Below are 16,129 nucleotides of genomic sequence, written 5' to 3' on the forward strand. Positions count from 1 at the left end.
CAGTTACGTCTGACTCTTTGCAACACCATGGACTGTAGCACACCAGGCTTCCTTGTCCTTCACTAGTAGCCATCTCAAAATAGTAATGTCTAAACAGTCTTCTTCTTTGCCTGGTCCAGAACAGGTGCTCAATATTTATATGACTTACGTGATGCTTATAAAGTACTCCAAGAATCAGGTGGGTCCAGCTTTAATCCCAACATCTTGGAGCACAGGCCCATGAATACTGAGTTGTTGCTGAATAAATACTGAGGAATCCACTATTTGTTTTTCTGGAGTTGAAGCTAGAAAAGCAAGGCCCTTCTCATTCTAAATGTCTGAAATGAGAAGTGAAAACTACTACACCCTCATCAATTTCAATGAAGGCAAAATACTGAATTCCCTGGAATGCATCAAGTAGAACTTTGATACATACTAGTGATACTGTCCATAGTAAATCAGATAAATCATGTATAGAAGGTGTGGATTTTATCACCTCTAGTGATGGTATCCTAATATGTCATGCTCTCTCCTCCTTCCCCAAAGCATGCTGTGTCATTAATTGTTTTACTTCTGTCTGGGGACTGAAAGCTTGGCCAACGGCTGTTGATGTTTCGACAGTGCAGGTGAGTCAGACAGAAACATCACCCACTTAGAGGCAGGTGGTGCCGATGATCTCTGTCTCCTCCTCTTAGCACTACGGCCCTTTTCACAAGTATCTGCTGCCCCTTCTGGATGCCTGCAGTTTGTTCCCTGTGAATATCTGAAGAGGTGTTGGGAGCTCACGGTGGGTTACCAGGGGCCTTTGGGCATCTAGCAGTTTGCTCAGACCAAAAGCCGACACAGCTACTTGGCAGGCTCCAAGCGAGCACCCTGGCTGCTCTCAGAAGCCTTCTTCTAACCCTGGGCTAATTGTCTCCACTGTGCTGGGCGCTCTTTGTGGACACCCATGAGCTGCAGCTGCGTCCAACAGCACCATGACACAGAATCTCAGCTGTGCTAGCAGGCCAGCTTCTGCTCTGAAATGCTCCTAATTAGCTGTTAATGCATGACATCTCCACAACGCACCTCGGTGCAGAGAACAGCCCATTCATCTCATGCATAGAAGGCTGATGACAAAGGTGAGAAAGAATGAATTGTTATGATACATTTTGTTCTGAGTAAAAAAAAAAAAGAATATATATATATATGTGTATATATATATTTGATGAATTGTATATTGTAGTACTTTGTTGTCCTATATTTCTGATTCCAAACACGAGACCTCAACTGGAATGCTGGGTGGCTAAAAAAACAGAAGGAGAAGAAAAGCTATGTCTTTTTAATCTGTTCTGCAAAGACAGAAAAGCAATTGAAGAGATACTTATTAAAACTCCAACTGGCTCCGTGACCTTGGGCACAATCTTTCTTCTCTTTGGGCCTCAGTATTTCTCATTTATAAATGAAGGGATTGGATTCTTTTATATATTGAACTAAGAGGTTTCTTTCAGTGTTAAAAACCTGAGATTCGGAGATAGCTGCATTCCTGAAGCAACGGGGAAGAAAGCCTTTGAAAAAAGCACGACTCCCATTATATGAGGATTTGTTATATCCAACTCAGATTTAGCACCTTTGTACACAGATGGGTGGTAGAAATTTGCAACGAGTAAGGAATATGCTGAAAGATTTAGTAGAAAGAAACAGTATATTGGGTTTTGGGTTAAAAAAAAAACACAGCAATATTGTTGTTTGAAGGGCTCTGTGCACTGGGAAATTATTATCGAGCATTAGAGAAAACATTTGCTTTATGTATGATTTCATGATCTCAAGTACAACTTTGAAACCGTAGCTGTGACTGGTCCACTGTCAATTCTTGGGACCTGGAGATCTCAAATCCACAGGGAAGACAGGAGAATACTGCCTTGCCCTGCATCTCTCAACCCCACACCAAGTGTCTCATCAGGCACCATCTCAAGCAGGACTCATATGCAGGACTCATTTCTTACAGTCGGAAAGGCACAACTTGAAAGAACCTTTTCTGCAGACATTTTGAAAGCTGAACTTCTCTTTTATGGGTGGTAGATGAAAGCTCAGTGTTTGATTGCCCGTGACTTTATGGCTAAGATGAATGTTCTCCTCTGCCCCAGCCGCCTTCCCAGGGCACAACCACTTTTCCTGAAGGAGAGTGGATTAAATTTCTAGATAAGCCAGTGCTGAGGAGAGTGAATGGGCCTAGGAGCCTCAAGGGAGGAGAGTTCAAAGCCTCACTAACGGGCTGGGTGGTCTAGGGAGTCACCCTCCTTCCCGGAGCTCAGTTTGTCTACTGTATGCAACACCCAGGTCACTGCATTTTCAGCAGGAAACTCCTCGGGTAGTTTGTTCTGTGGAAGCATGCCGGCCTGGAGTTTTTTTGGCTATCTCCTTTCAAATTCCCAAGAGTGGCTTAAATAAGGAGAGATATCATCACTATTAACATAAAGTGACTTTAATATATTAGGAACCATAAACCAAAGTCAGTTCCATGGTTGAGACACACCATGCCACCAAAGTCTACATCTCCACGTTTCGAGCCCAGCTTCTGAGAGCCCAAGATGCCAGTGTGTGTCACATCCCAGCTTCCTTAACACTTTGTGGGCTTCCTTTTGCTGATAGCTTAGTTCCCTGGGACTTTCTACCCTTCCAGAATCTTTGAACTGCATTCAGTTCAGTTCAGTTCAGTTGCTCAGTTGTGTCTGACTCTTTGCAACCCCATGAATTGTAGCACGCCAGGCCTCCTGTCCATCACAAACTCCCGGACTTTAATCAAACTCACGTCCATCAAGTCAGTGATGCCATCCAGCCATCTCATCTTCTGTCGTCCCCTTTTCCTCCTGCCCCCAATCCCTCCCAGCATCAGAGTCTTTTCCAATAGTCAACTCTTCTCATGAGGTGGCCAAAGTACTGGAGTTTCAGCTTTAGCATCATTCCTTCCAAAGAACACCCAGGACTGATCCCCTTTAGAATGGACTGGTTGGATCTCCTTGCAGTCCAAAGGACTCTCAAGAGTCTTCTCCAACACCACAGTTCAAAAGCATCAATTCTTTGGCACTCAGCTTTCATCACAGTCCAACTCTCACATCCATACATGACCACTGGAAAAACCATAGCCTTGACTAGACGGACCTTTGGTGGCAAAGTAATGTCTCTGCTTTTTAATATGTTATCTAGGTTGGTCATAACTTTCCTTCCAAGGAGTAAGTGTCTTTTAATTTGATGGCTGCAATCACCATCTGCAGTGATTTTGGAGCCCCAAAAAATAAAGTCAGCCACTGTTTCCACTGTTTACCCATCTATTTCCCATGAAGTGATGGGACCGGATGCCATGATCTTAGTTTTCTGAATGTTGAGCTTTAAGCCAACTTTTTCACTCTCCTTTCACTTTCATCAAGAGGCTTTTGAGTTCCTCTTCACTTTCTGCCATAAGGGTGGTGTCATCTGCATATCTGAGGTTATTGATATTTCTCCTGGCAAACTTGATTCCAGTTTGTGCTTCTTCCAGCCCAGTGTTTCTCATGATGTACTCTGCATATAAGTTAAATAAGCAGGGTGACAATATACAGCCTTGACGTACTCCTTTTCCTATTTGGAACCAATCTTTTGTTCCATGTCCAGTTCTAACTCTTGCTTCCTGACCTGCATATAGGTTTCTCAAGAGGCAGGTCAGGTGGTCTGGTATTCCCATCTCAGAAGTTTCCACAGTTTATTGTGATCCACACAGTCAAAGGCTTTGGCATAGTCAATAAAGCAGAAATAGATGTTTTTCTGGAACTCTCTTGCTTTTTTGATGTTCCAGCAGATGTTGGCAATTTGATTTCTGGTTCCTCTGCCTTTTCTAAAACCAGCTTGAACATCTGGAAATTCATGGTTCACGTATTGCTGAAGCCTGGCTTGGAGAATTTTGAGCATCACTTTACTAGCATGTGAGATGAGTGCAATTGTGTGGTAGTTTGAGCATTCTTTGGCATTGCCTTTCTTTGGGATTGGAATGAAAACTGACCTTTTCCAGTCCTGTGGCCACTGCTGAGTTTTCCAAATTTGCTGGCATATTGCATGCAGCACTTTCACAGCATCATCTTTCAGGATTTGAAATAGCTCAACTGGAATTCCATCACCTCCACTAGCTTTGTTCGTAGTGATGCTTTCTAAGGCCCACTTGACTTCACATTCCAGGATGTCTGGCTCTATGTGAGTGATCACACCATCACGATTATCTTGGTTGTGAAGCTCTTTTTTGTACAGTTCTTCTGTGTATTCTTGCCACCTCTTCTTATCTTCTGCTTCTGTTAGGTCCATACCATTTCTGTCCTTTTTCGAGCCCATCTTTGCATGAAATGTTCCCTTGGCATCTCTAATTTTCTTGAAGAGATCTCTAGTCTTTCCCATTCTGTTGTTTTCCTCTATTTCTTTGCACTGATCGCTGAGGACTGAACTGCATTATGGGCATATAAAGGGAACATGCCCTTTGACATACAATTTTGATCTTCCTCTCCCTTGTAAATATTTTTTAAAAAATTATTATTATCCAGACACAGCATGTGGGTCTTGTTTAAAGGCTGTTAATAATTCTCCAGGTCTTTTCTATGAGTCTGTTCAGTTAGGATTAGGTCTGGCTGTGAATAACAGAACCCTAAATAAGGTACAAATGTGAGAGTTGGACCATAAAGAAGGCTGAGCACTGAGGAACTGATGCTTTTGAACTGTGGTACTGGAGAGGATTCTGGAGAATCCCCTGGATTCCCAAGAGACCAAAAGAGTCAATCCTAAAGGAAATCAACCTTGAATATTCATTGGAAGGACTGATGCTGAAGCTCCAGTACTTCGGTCACTTGATGCAAAGAGATGACTCACTGGAAAAGACCCTGATGCTGGGAAAGATTGAGGGCAGGAGGAGAAGGGGATGACAGAGGATGCGATGGTTTGATGGCATCACTGAGTCAATGGACATGAGTTTGAACAAACCCAGGGACATACTGAAGGACAGGGAAACCTGGTGTGCTATATAGTTCATGGGGTCACAGAGAGTCAGACATGACTTAGTGACTGAACAACAACAACAAACTGTGAAGACCCGCACAGGACAAAGGTCTTACTTCTCTTTCATGTAAAAGAAGCCTGGAGGGCAGGGTCTAGAAGCACATCAACAGAAAGTCATCAGAGGGACTGCCCTGGTGGTCCAGTGGGTTAAGAGAATGCTTTCCAGTGCAGGGGGTTCGGATTCAACCCCCAGTTGGGGCGCTAAGATCCCATATGCCTCGCGGCCGAAAAACCAAAATATAAAACAGAAGCAATATTGCAACAAATTCAAAAAAGACTTTTTAAAAAAAAGTCATCACAGACACAGGCTCTGTCATACTGCACATTTTTCTTTGAAGGAATGTGCATAGCTCTCTACCAGAGTATAACCTCCTTGAGGGCAGAAATGTATACTTTTCCATCCTCACAGGATCTATAAGAAATAGTCTCTTCAGAATAGGGAGTTTGGGATGGTCATGTACACACTACTATATTTAAAATGGATAACCAACAAGGACCTACTATATACTACAGGGAACTCTGCTCAGTGTTATGTGGCAGCCTGGATGGAAGGGAAGTGTTGGGGAGAATGGATACATGTATATATATGACCGAGTCCCTTTGCTGTCCACCCGAAGCTATCCCAGCATTGTTAATTGGCTATACTCCAATATAAAATAAAAATTTGAAAGTCGAACCAAATAAAAAAATTGTCTCTTCTGTTCCTGTCTATTGTAGCCTCTATATACTTCCCTCCCTTTCGACATTATTCCCTTCCCATAAAGTATCTTATCTTTTGTGTTAAATGGGGGAGAAACAAGATATGTATTTGTATGTGTTCTTGCAAAAAAGGAATATTGGAAAGATAGATAAGAAACTAATAAAGAAAAATATTTGTCTCTCAAAGGAGAGGTTGTGGGGTAAATGAGAACAAGAATCAAAGCTAGATAGCTAAATATACATCTTTATGTTGATTTTTTTCACCATGTAAGCATGTTCATAGTAAGAAAAATACACACTAGAAAACTTAAAATGGCAATTGTGCTAACATCTCATTGAGCAACTCATGGTATTATCAGAACCAGAAAAGATTTGACCTAATAATAAAAGTCAAGGAAGCCTTCCTGGATGAGGTGGTTCTTGAGCTGAGATCTGAAGAATCAATAGAAATCAATGGGTTCAGAGAGCAGAAAATATTATAATTAGGTAGGGAAACCTGTGCAAAGGCCCTGTGATGGGCAGAGAAAAAGTGCTTATAAAGATCTGAAGGAAGCAGAATCGCAAAGCCAGCTATGAAACGAGGTTGGACCAATAAAGACAGTCTAGACCACGTGACTTTGGCTTCCCTGGTGGCTCAGAGGTTAAAGCGTCTGCCTGCAATGAGGGAGACCTGGGTTCGATCCCTGGGTAGGAAGATCCCCTGGAGAAGGAAATGGCAACCCACTGCAGTATTCTTGCCTGGAGAATCCCATGGATGGAGGGGCCTGGTAGGCTACAGTCCATGGGGTCACAAAGAGTCAGACATGACTGAGCAACTTCACTTCCACTTCCACTTCCAGACCACACGAGGCTTGTGGGCCATGCTGAGAAATTCTTTTTTTTTTTTTTTTTAAACCAAAGAGCAATGAGATGCTGTTGAAAGGTTTTAAGGAGAGGGGAAGGAATAGGTCTGGGTGGAGTTTGTGCTTTATTCAGGGGAATATTCATAGTCACGGAAGATACAGAGGGAAAGATATAGTGTGATTCACTACCCTTGTTCTTAGAAAGAATCATTGGTCCCACCCATCTCCCCAGTTCACCTGTATAATCACACGTAACGCTTGCTAACAACAGTCTACGTATTTCAATTATGATCCATCAGTTGCTATTTGCTAAAAACATTACACAAATTGCACACAGGATAAAGTTGTTATAGTCAGATTTACATTGGAACTTCTCTTCGTTTCTAGGCAACGTCATTGCCCTGGATAATGATGGCTCTGACCCGCAGAGTCTTTCACAATCTGGTGAGCGAAATGAACGAGGGAAGCAGTCTCTCTGTGTTCAGGCCAGCATCAGAGCCTATTAGATCCAGCCTGGGAATAAAACCCATTTTTAATGCACCATTTGATAAGAACACTTAACCTCAGTATGTGTTGTAATTAGAGAGATAATTAGAACTTCACTAGGACCTCTTAAGACTAGGACTATATTTGAAATTCACCCGGAATGAAAATGGCATTATCTAAGACCAATCCAAGGTATTTTTCCTTCCATTTCCACCTTGCCTTCCCTCCATCCCAAAGCTTTCGCAGTGTAAGAAGTGTGAAAAGATAAGAATTTTTATAGGCAGTGCATATCACAGAAGGCTAATGGGTTCAGCTGAAAATTGCTTTATAGTTATTTGAAAAGGGGGAAAAAAAAAAACCTTAATTTTGAAAATGAGTTTCAGAGAGGCCGAGTATGAAGAAGATGGACTGTGAGTCATGTATGCAGAGAGAAAAAAACTGCTCTTGTGAGAACCCACTCATAAAATGTTAATATATGCATAAGAAAATTGTGTTCCTTAATCTCTGAAGAAACACTTATCACTAAGAACCCTTTAATTCTTTTCCTGTGCTTGATTTATTAGCTTATGAAATTATGTTAATAACCTTCATGTTAATGGTTTGGGGGCTCAAATGACCTGATTTTAATAATGAAGTAATTTATGCAATAAATGCAATCAGCATCTATGAATCTCACTTAACACAAACAGTATTGGTGATTAGCCAGTGCTAAAACAAGTGACTGCCAGCGTGGGGCAATGCATGTTTTTCTGCAGAGAAAACAAATCTTGCTGGCAAGTGATGGGCAGGGGCAGGGGGGTTGGGTGTTACTCAGGGCATGTGATATGAGCTGCAGCTCTTAGCTGCACAGCTTTGGTAGAGAGGTTGCGCCTGAATCCAAGCATAATTTACAAACTGTAAGATGAGTCTGGTACTTCACCAACTATAGAGTACATCTACATAGGAGACGCATCCATGACAAGGAGCATGTGTATGATGGAGTGCAGTGATGTCCTGGAGGAAAATGGGAGCCCAGAAAACAGCAGATGAAGGAACAGCCAACAGCTGCCTAGGAGGGAGCAGAGTGGCAGTGGGGGAAGGCCTCCAGGAGATGCAAGGGGCCCCCAGGAGGAATGGAGGGTTCCCAACCCTGTGATCGGAAAACCCACGTCCTACAATAAGCTGGGTGCTAGTATTACTCAGCTGCAGCTTTTTGAGAGTATTATACTGAATTACTCTTTATCCTTTGCTTTGCTTTTTGACTTCTCTCCATTCCTTACAGATCTAAAGCTTAGAAACAACTAATTGACACCCCTATACATTCATTGGCATGCAAAGACACACTTTAACCATGTGAGCTAGGGGAGATTTTTCTCCTTTCTTTTTTCAGTAATTCCTAGGAAACAAATTTCCATTTCTTTCTCTTATGGTTTAGATATTTCTCTTAAAAATTCTACCTCCTTCCCGGGATTTCCCTGGTGATCCAGTGGTTAAAAATCCACCTTGCAATGCAGGGGACGTGGGTTCGATCTGTGGTTGGGGAACTAAGATCCCACGTGGCATGTGGCAACTAAGCCCACATACCACAACTCCTGAGCCTGTGCCACAGCTAGAGAGTCTGTATGCCGCAATGAAAGAGTCCGCATGATGCAAAGTAGAGTCTGCTTGCTATAACTAAGACCTGATGCAGCCAAATAAACAAATATTAAAACAAAAGTCTGTCTCCTTCCTGGGACCTCCCTGGTGGTTCAGTGGCTAACACTTCAAACTCCCAATGCAGGGGGTGTGGGTTCGATTCCTAGTCGGGGAACTAGAGTCACGTGCTACAACTAAAGATCCCACATCCTTCAACTAAAAAGATCACGGACACCACAGTGAAGATCAAAGATCCTGAGTGTTGCAACTAAGACCTGGCATACATACCTACTTAAATATTTTTAAAATTCTATCTTCTTCTCAGATAAAATTTACCAAGCTGTTCTCTGACTTCTAGAAATAAAGATAGATGTGGTCATCGCCTCTTCTTACTGACCCTGCAAAACCCCAACCAGGGGTGAGGAGGGATGCAATAGCCTTTGTATAATACCCTGTGTTTCCAGCAGGATCCAGACACCACAGTGTGAACCTTCCAGCATTTTGATCTTTACCCTGAACACTGACATAAGATTTTTTTTTACCTGTTCAAAAACACTGGTGGGGTACTTGGCAGAATGATCTATCTCCCCCTAAGAAAGATTTACTTCAAATACACTTTTGGCACAATGTTAAGTCAAAACAAAAAGTAGAATATTAAATTAGCTAAATGATAAACTGTGATGCCACAGAGAAAGCACTGGCTCAGAAATCAGACTTCCTGTGTTCCTAACTCAGTTTCTACTCTCACTGCTTGTGGAACTGGTTAAAGTACGTGACTCTTTCAGACATATTTACTTCTAATTTTCTATATTTTAATGAATGGACATTATGACAAAATCATAAAGCACATAATTTTGGAAAATATAAATAAAACTTACCCTGTAAGAAGAAATCTTCAGTAGAATTTTAACTCTTCATCAGTTGTAAAATTGGCTATATTGAAAAAAAAGGTCATCCAAACTCTTGTATCTCATATGAAATCTCACCCAAACTCTACCCTTTTTTGGGGGGATCTGCATAAAGTTTATCATGATTTTACCATCTTAGAAAGCATGAAGTAAAATGCCTTTGAGAGTCTTCACGTGCAATCTGCCGTCAGAGCTGCTATTCACAATTCCACAATTTATAAAATCAGAAGTGATACAATACCTTGCTTGCTGCAGCACTCAAATCTCTACTCACAGGTTGTCAAGTCAAGCGACATGATTCAACACCACCAATGCACTGATCCTCACCACTGAGAAGTAACTGCAAGTGTCCCAATTACAGATAAAAACATCTGCCAAGAGACCTAGTACCTGCTTTGTCCGCGTCTTCAAGCATAAAATCTAGAATCATGGTCCACTGCAAAAATCGCAATACAGGTATGTCTTCATCCATCAGCATTCTCATCAAATGTGGGCTTAACCTATGATACCACAAATAAATTAATTACTAAAATTGCAAGGACACATACTCTTTGCAAAAGAAATAACTCTTAAAGCTATTTAAGTCATCCTTCTGCATACAAAACCTTGAGAAATTTTTTTTTTCTGTAGCCAGAAAGCTCTGTAAACAAGAAAGAGGCTATATACTTTTTCCTAATTATAATGTAAAAAGTAGAGATCTAAGCTTAGTCTTTGACTCTCAGCAATGGCATCTGAGATGCGTGGTTTTGATGGAATTCCATCCTGTTGAGTTGTGACGGAATTCCACAGCTTTTAACATTTTTTTCTAAACTCTTACCACTCTTTCTTCAGGTGCATTTCCTCTCACCTGTTTGAGCCCCCAGGCTCACAAAGACCCTTTCTTCCACTTTGGTGGCAAACACTGAGCCCTGCAGAGCAGGAAGAAAAAGCGGTGGGTGTAGTAGTGGATGGGTGGCAAGTGGGGCTCATCTCTCCCACGCTGCTTCCAGTCTCTCTTCTCTATTTTGCTGTACGTGTACTCTCCAGCCTTCAAGAAACTTTGGCCAGATTACAGCCACCTCAACCATCTTGAGAGACTGTGTAAAATTATCCTTTGGGTGGAAAAAAAACCCAACAAATCCTCTTTCCAGCTCTGGTGTTGAGATATCCATCATGTTGAGAGACACTGTGCTTCCTACTGCAGTGAGGGATGTAGTAACCAACTCATTCCCTTCTTCTGCATTTATCTCTGCTCCTGGTAAGCCAGGAGTTACTCACACCTTCTCATTCCATGGTTCAAAACATGTTCCTTCTTCTCTGCTCTGAATTGAAGCATTTTTTTTTTAAAAATCACTGCTGTTGTGTAATATCAACAGGCCATTATGGGGACTTCCCTGGTGGTTCAGTGGCTAAGACTCCATGCCCCCACTGCAGGAGGCATGGGTTCCATCCTTGGTCAGGGAACTAAGATCCCACATGCCTCGTGGTTCGGTCAAATAAATAAACTGGCCATTATGTCAAAGGAAATAAAATTAATTAAAACAAAAAATCAGTTTCTTTTAAACTTTAGCTCCATATTTTTTTAAAAAAGGAAAATATGATCCCTTTCAGGCCAGGAAGATAAAACAAAGTCCCTTTAAGCATGCGTTTCTGTTGTGTGCTCCACACCTTACTGGACTCTTTTTGGCAGTGCAGAAAACTCTGACTTGTTTTGTATTTAAACTGACTTAAAATGAATGAGTAACAAAGAAAAAAAAAGAGAGGGAGAAAGATTTCCTTTTGCTAACAAAACTATTCCTGGGATACATGAATATATTTTTATACTGACTGCCAGAAATAGATTATTTTTAAAATCCCAGTGTCTTTAAATATCTCAGAACCACAGTATTGTGGTTGAAAGAATGGATTCTGGAGCCAGAATAACTTGGATATGAGTCCAGCCTCTTTTGTAATAGCTGTGTGACCTGGGGCCATGATTTAACTCTGCAGCTCGCTCTTATCTTTAAAATGAGGATACCAATCGTACATGGATGATAGTGCAACCCAGCTGAATTTACATATATAAAGCACTTAGAACCATGTCTGGCATAGATGCAGACATAGAAAAGATGTTCAACAACTGTTATCTACTATTTGTGTAATAATGATGCATCATACCACATCCCATAAATAAAAAGGCCATTTACCCACTGTGACTCTAGGACTGATTCTGGGAATCTCAAGTTAGGATCAGGAACAAAGAAAGTACTTTGCTGCTCTCATCCTCTCTAAAATACTTTCCTCTTTACTATTCAAAAATTCTTTTGATTCAGCACAACCTTGAAAAGATACTTATCAAGATAATAGTTCGAAGGAGTATGCGTTTTAAGTATGATCATTGGAGGTAGCCAGATAAGCATTTGACTCATAATGTTTAGGACTGTTAACAACTTTGATTTTCATCCTATATAATCAAAAACAATCAAAGCCAGTAACTGTCAGCTTCTCTACAGAAACAGAAAGTCATCAGAGGCCAAAGCAAGTTATTTGTCTTTTCACTGTAAGAATTTTTCATTTCACATATAAAATACAGATTGCATCAAACTTTAGTGAAATTAAGATACATCTTGTGGAAGGAATTAAAAATTATTCACCCAAAGCAGTTTTGCAATGTTCTATGGGGGAAAAACTGTCATTGTTTCTTCTACCCCATCAAGATTATTCTCCAATCCGACATTTCTTAGTCTGAGTTTATTTTCCAGGTCATTAATTTGATTTCACAATGTTTTGCAGCCTTTATATTTCTCAATTAAACCAGCATCATCAACATTAATCATCATTTTTGGTTCTTCCCTTTTTTTTTTTCTTTTCTCCTGCCATCTTGGTTTGTCTGGTTTATTTAATCCTTTTTCCATCACTGTTTTTGAAAAGTCCCTGACCTTTCTTTGCATCAACCCAAGCTAATTCCACTTCATATATCAATTTTGAGTCTCTAAAGGGACACAAATGAAACAGAGGGCAAGCTTCGATCCTGGATTGTGGAAACCAGAAGAAGAGCAGCATGGAAGTATATGTATATATCTGCAGTATTTTTCCTGAAAAACAACAAACCAGGCTACCAACCAAAGAGAACATTACCCATGGAAAGCAGATCTAAGTGCATCATGCCATCAACAGATACCTGCCTACCAACCAACTTCTCCTTTAGCTGTCTTCAGGATTACAGAGCTGAACCAGGGGGATATTTCTCTCACCACTGACCATTCTGTGGTCTGGTTATAAATAAGGAGGGCTTATCTTTACATCTATTTTATACAAATCAGATCTCCCAGAATACTGAAACCTAGGAGTGAACTAGGATTTAAATTCAGAAGAAAGAAAAATAAGAAGAGTGAAATTCTAAGAACTTACTTGATTCATTATCTGAAACATAAGTTAAACTAGTTCAAGTGAATGTACTTAAGGCCTAATATTGCCACTTAATGGTTTTACTGCCCAGAGTGTCAAGTTGAAGGGCATCTGTGCACATTTGTTTAATATGTTTCTATATGTGTAAAACTTTGGCTACTTTGCCAAGAATAGTCTTACTTTTAAGACACTCTCAACTCTGAAATTGTCCACAACTCTCCATTATTCTTATTGCCTGGGGTCAGGCAGCCCTGAGTATCTGACATTCACCTGAAGGCTTGTTGACTGCTCCTTGAAGACCACCCCAAAGCAATTCCATGGCTTTCCAAAACAGAACAGCTGCTTTCTCTGCTATAAATTCTGATGTCTGATCACCTTTCTTCAGCCATTCAATAGGACCCTTCATAAGCATTGCTCGCTGTCGTGTGCTTAGGCATTTTGAGCTTTAGCTGATGAAGTGTATATGAAGCATCTGGGTAGAAACAGAAAGGTGAGGTAAGTTACAAAACAGCTTTACAAGGTTTTATGTTTTTTGTATGATTGTTTAATATATAATGCATTAAAAAAAACCCACAAAAAGAACAATCAAACAAATAAAAAATCTCCCAGGATTCTTTAGGTGGTTAGGCAGGTTCCAAACCTGCCTCTAAAAATCTGTTTAAATGTTAAGGTAGTTGAACTGGAGGGTTAAAATCATTTCCCATTGTTTCTTTAAGAAAAACTAAGACCTAGTTCTCACAGGGATACTGGAGGCAGGGTAAAAATTCTGCTTCTGGTAGACTCCCAGCCTACAGAAGTGTATCTCTTGTACGTTTCTTCCCTCCTTTTCCCCTCAGAGACAAATGAATTTCCTCTTCCCTTTTCCTTTTTTCCCTCTCTTGCAAGGAATGCGAGTGGATTTCTTCTTCCCTTCTTTGCCTGTCCAAAAAACAACAGGGGGTCCTGCCCCACCGCCAGGATAGCGAACCCAGTGGCGGACAGGTGATAACAAGGGTCAAGAGAGAGTCTCCCCACAGTCCTTTCCTTAACAAGGAATGTCCTGTGTCAACTGTGCAGTCCTTGGGGACCACAGGTAACAAAGAACAGCCATGGCAAAACGACAGAGATTAAAACAAAACAAAACAAAACAGCAGTGTGGTTATCAGAGGTTTGGAGAGAGAGAGAGAGTTGAACGGAGTACAGAGGAGTTTTAGAGCAGTGAAAATACCCTGCATGATACTGTAACGGTGGAGACATGTCATTATACTTTTGTTTAAACCCATAGAATGTTCAGCACCAAGAGTGAACCCTAATGTAAACAAGCACTGTGGAGGATCATGATGTAGCAATGGAAGTGAATCACTGTAACAAGTGCCTCACTCTGGTGGGAGATGCAGATAAAGAGGGAGGCTGTGCACATGTAGGGGCAGGAAGTATATATGGGATAGCTCTGTAAACTTTCCTCTCAAATTTGCTGTGGACCTTAAACTGCTTTAAAAAATACTAGTCTTAATTTTTAAAAGAAATAGAATAGAGAAATTTTGAAGAAAAAGAAAATAGCCACCAACAATAACTTACAGCTTATAAAACATACCCCCATCCATCATCACATTTGATGCTACCATTAACCTGGCAGGATAGGTGTGGTTTACCCGGACCTTACAGAGATGGTAACTGAAGCTCTGAGTGGGTACGTAACTTAAACAAGGTCACTTGCTTCATAAGAGGTAGATCCAGGAATCTATTTTCACTTCACAATATCAACTTGGCCTTTAATGTGCAATTGTCATCAATTATACTTCTATAAAGCTGAATGGAACTGTCTTAGTAAACATAAGTAGAGAGATGAAGTACAAACTTCTTTTAACTATATTTACTTGCCTTGGTATGTTTAGTTAAGACAAAATGACTGAAACTTAGTGTTTTTCCTTTTCTTGGTAAAGCACACTATGTTTTAAAACTTATTATTCTGGTTTATTAATTGAAATGTTAAGGGCTTGAAAAATTGAAAAACATACCTATCAGTGTATAAATGATGGATCTATTACAGAGATCTAAGAATGTGAATTAGAAATTTTATCAACATAATTTATTTCATTAATAAATTCAAGGGGATACAATTATGTAAAGTTTAAAAATAAAATAAAATTTTAAAAAAAGTGTTAATATAACAAAAAAAAAATTCAGGGGAAATTATAGGACTATACCAATATATGGTAAAAGAGTAATTGATATAATTCATGGTGAAACCTCTAAGTAAAATAAAGGAAAAATTCTAAGAGCACTTATTGGAAACTAGCAATGAAATACTAAAGACAGTTCTGTTAAAATCAGAAACAAGATAGAGTTATCCATATTACCACTATTATCAGAAGGTGTTTTGAAGGCAGCTAGAATGTGTGGGGGCATGGCCAGAGAAAGGGAAGTTATACAGAGCTGGAGCCTGAGAAAACTGGGTGGAGAATCCCTCAGATCCTGGGCCAAGAACTGAGAAGGACATGTACAAAGTCTGACTCTGAATTCTGCTGCTGGAGGCTGAGAGCTGAAGAGGTATTAGTGATCACCCAGAGTTTGGAGACTTTGGGATTGCAGCCCAGCTGGAGTGAACATCCTCAATGAAAACATAAGATATTCAATTGAGACTCTTATAAAGCCATTTCTTAGTAAAATTTATATCTTAGAATAAAAGCCATTCCACAGGAGTTAGGGCAAAAATAGTAACTGACCATTCTAAGACATTCTAAAACAAAGTCTGACTAGATCAAGATTCATCAATACAAATTATGTAACCACTACCAAAACAAAACTCATCACCCTTTAAAGGGAGACAACATCTCCCTACAACAAATTCTCCCTACAATGTATCATTTACAATATATAGCATGCAATAAAATATTATTAAATCTGCAAAGAATCAAGGGATAAAAAATAGAAACAGACCTTGAAATGACCCAGATGTTAGGTTTAGCACATGAGGATTTTAAAACACCTATTATAAATATCCTTAAGGACATGAAATAAAGCATGAATAAATGTGATGTAAGAGATGGGGAATCTTAGTCAATAAATATAAACAATAAAAAGGAGCCAATGGATATTAAACTGAAAAATACAAAATCTGAAATAAAGATCCCTTGAATAAATTTAATAGCAAATTGGATACTATAAAAAAGGCATCAGTGACCCTGAAGATGGCTCAACAGA

At 40.1% G+C, this 16,129-nt stretch overlaps 2 long non-coding RNA genes across 3 annotated transcripts in view; one reads left to right on the plus strand and one right to left on the minus strand.

Annotated features, from left to right (window-relative positions):
* Nucleotides 1-16,129, plus strand: part of LOC133236620 (uncharacterized) — a 145,230-nt gene that overhangs the window by 106,585 nt on the left and 22,516 nt on the right. For both annotated transcript variants that reach the window (XR_009732947.1, XR_009732946.1), the window contains one exon: nucleotides 9,857-10,036. This is a non-coding gene — a long non-coding RNA (uncharacterized LOC133236620). The remainder of the gene's footprint in view (nucleotides 1-9,856; nucleotides 10,037-16,129) is intronic.
* On the minus strand, nucleotides 1,144-15,784 carry LOC133236622 (uncharacterized). The gene is made up of 3 exons (XR_009732949.1): nucleotides 13,217-15,784; nucleotides 9,971-10,080; nucleotides 1,144-9,605 (listed from the first exon to the last, which is right to left on the minus strand). It is a non-coding gene; the product is annotated as an uncharacterized LOC133236622 (long non-coding RNA).

Source organism: Bos javanicus, chromosome 23 (assembly GCF_032452875.1).
Source record: "Bos javanicus breed banteng chromosome 23, ARS-OSU_banteng_1.0, whole genome shotgun sequence".
Classification (NCBI taxonomy): domain Eukaryota; kingdom Metazoa; phylum Chordata; class Mammalia; order Artiodactyla; family Bovidae; genus Bos; species Bos javanicus.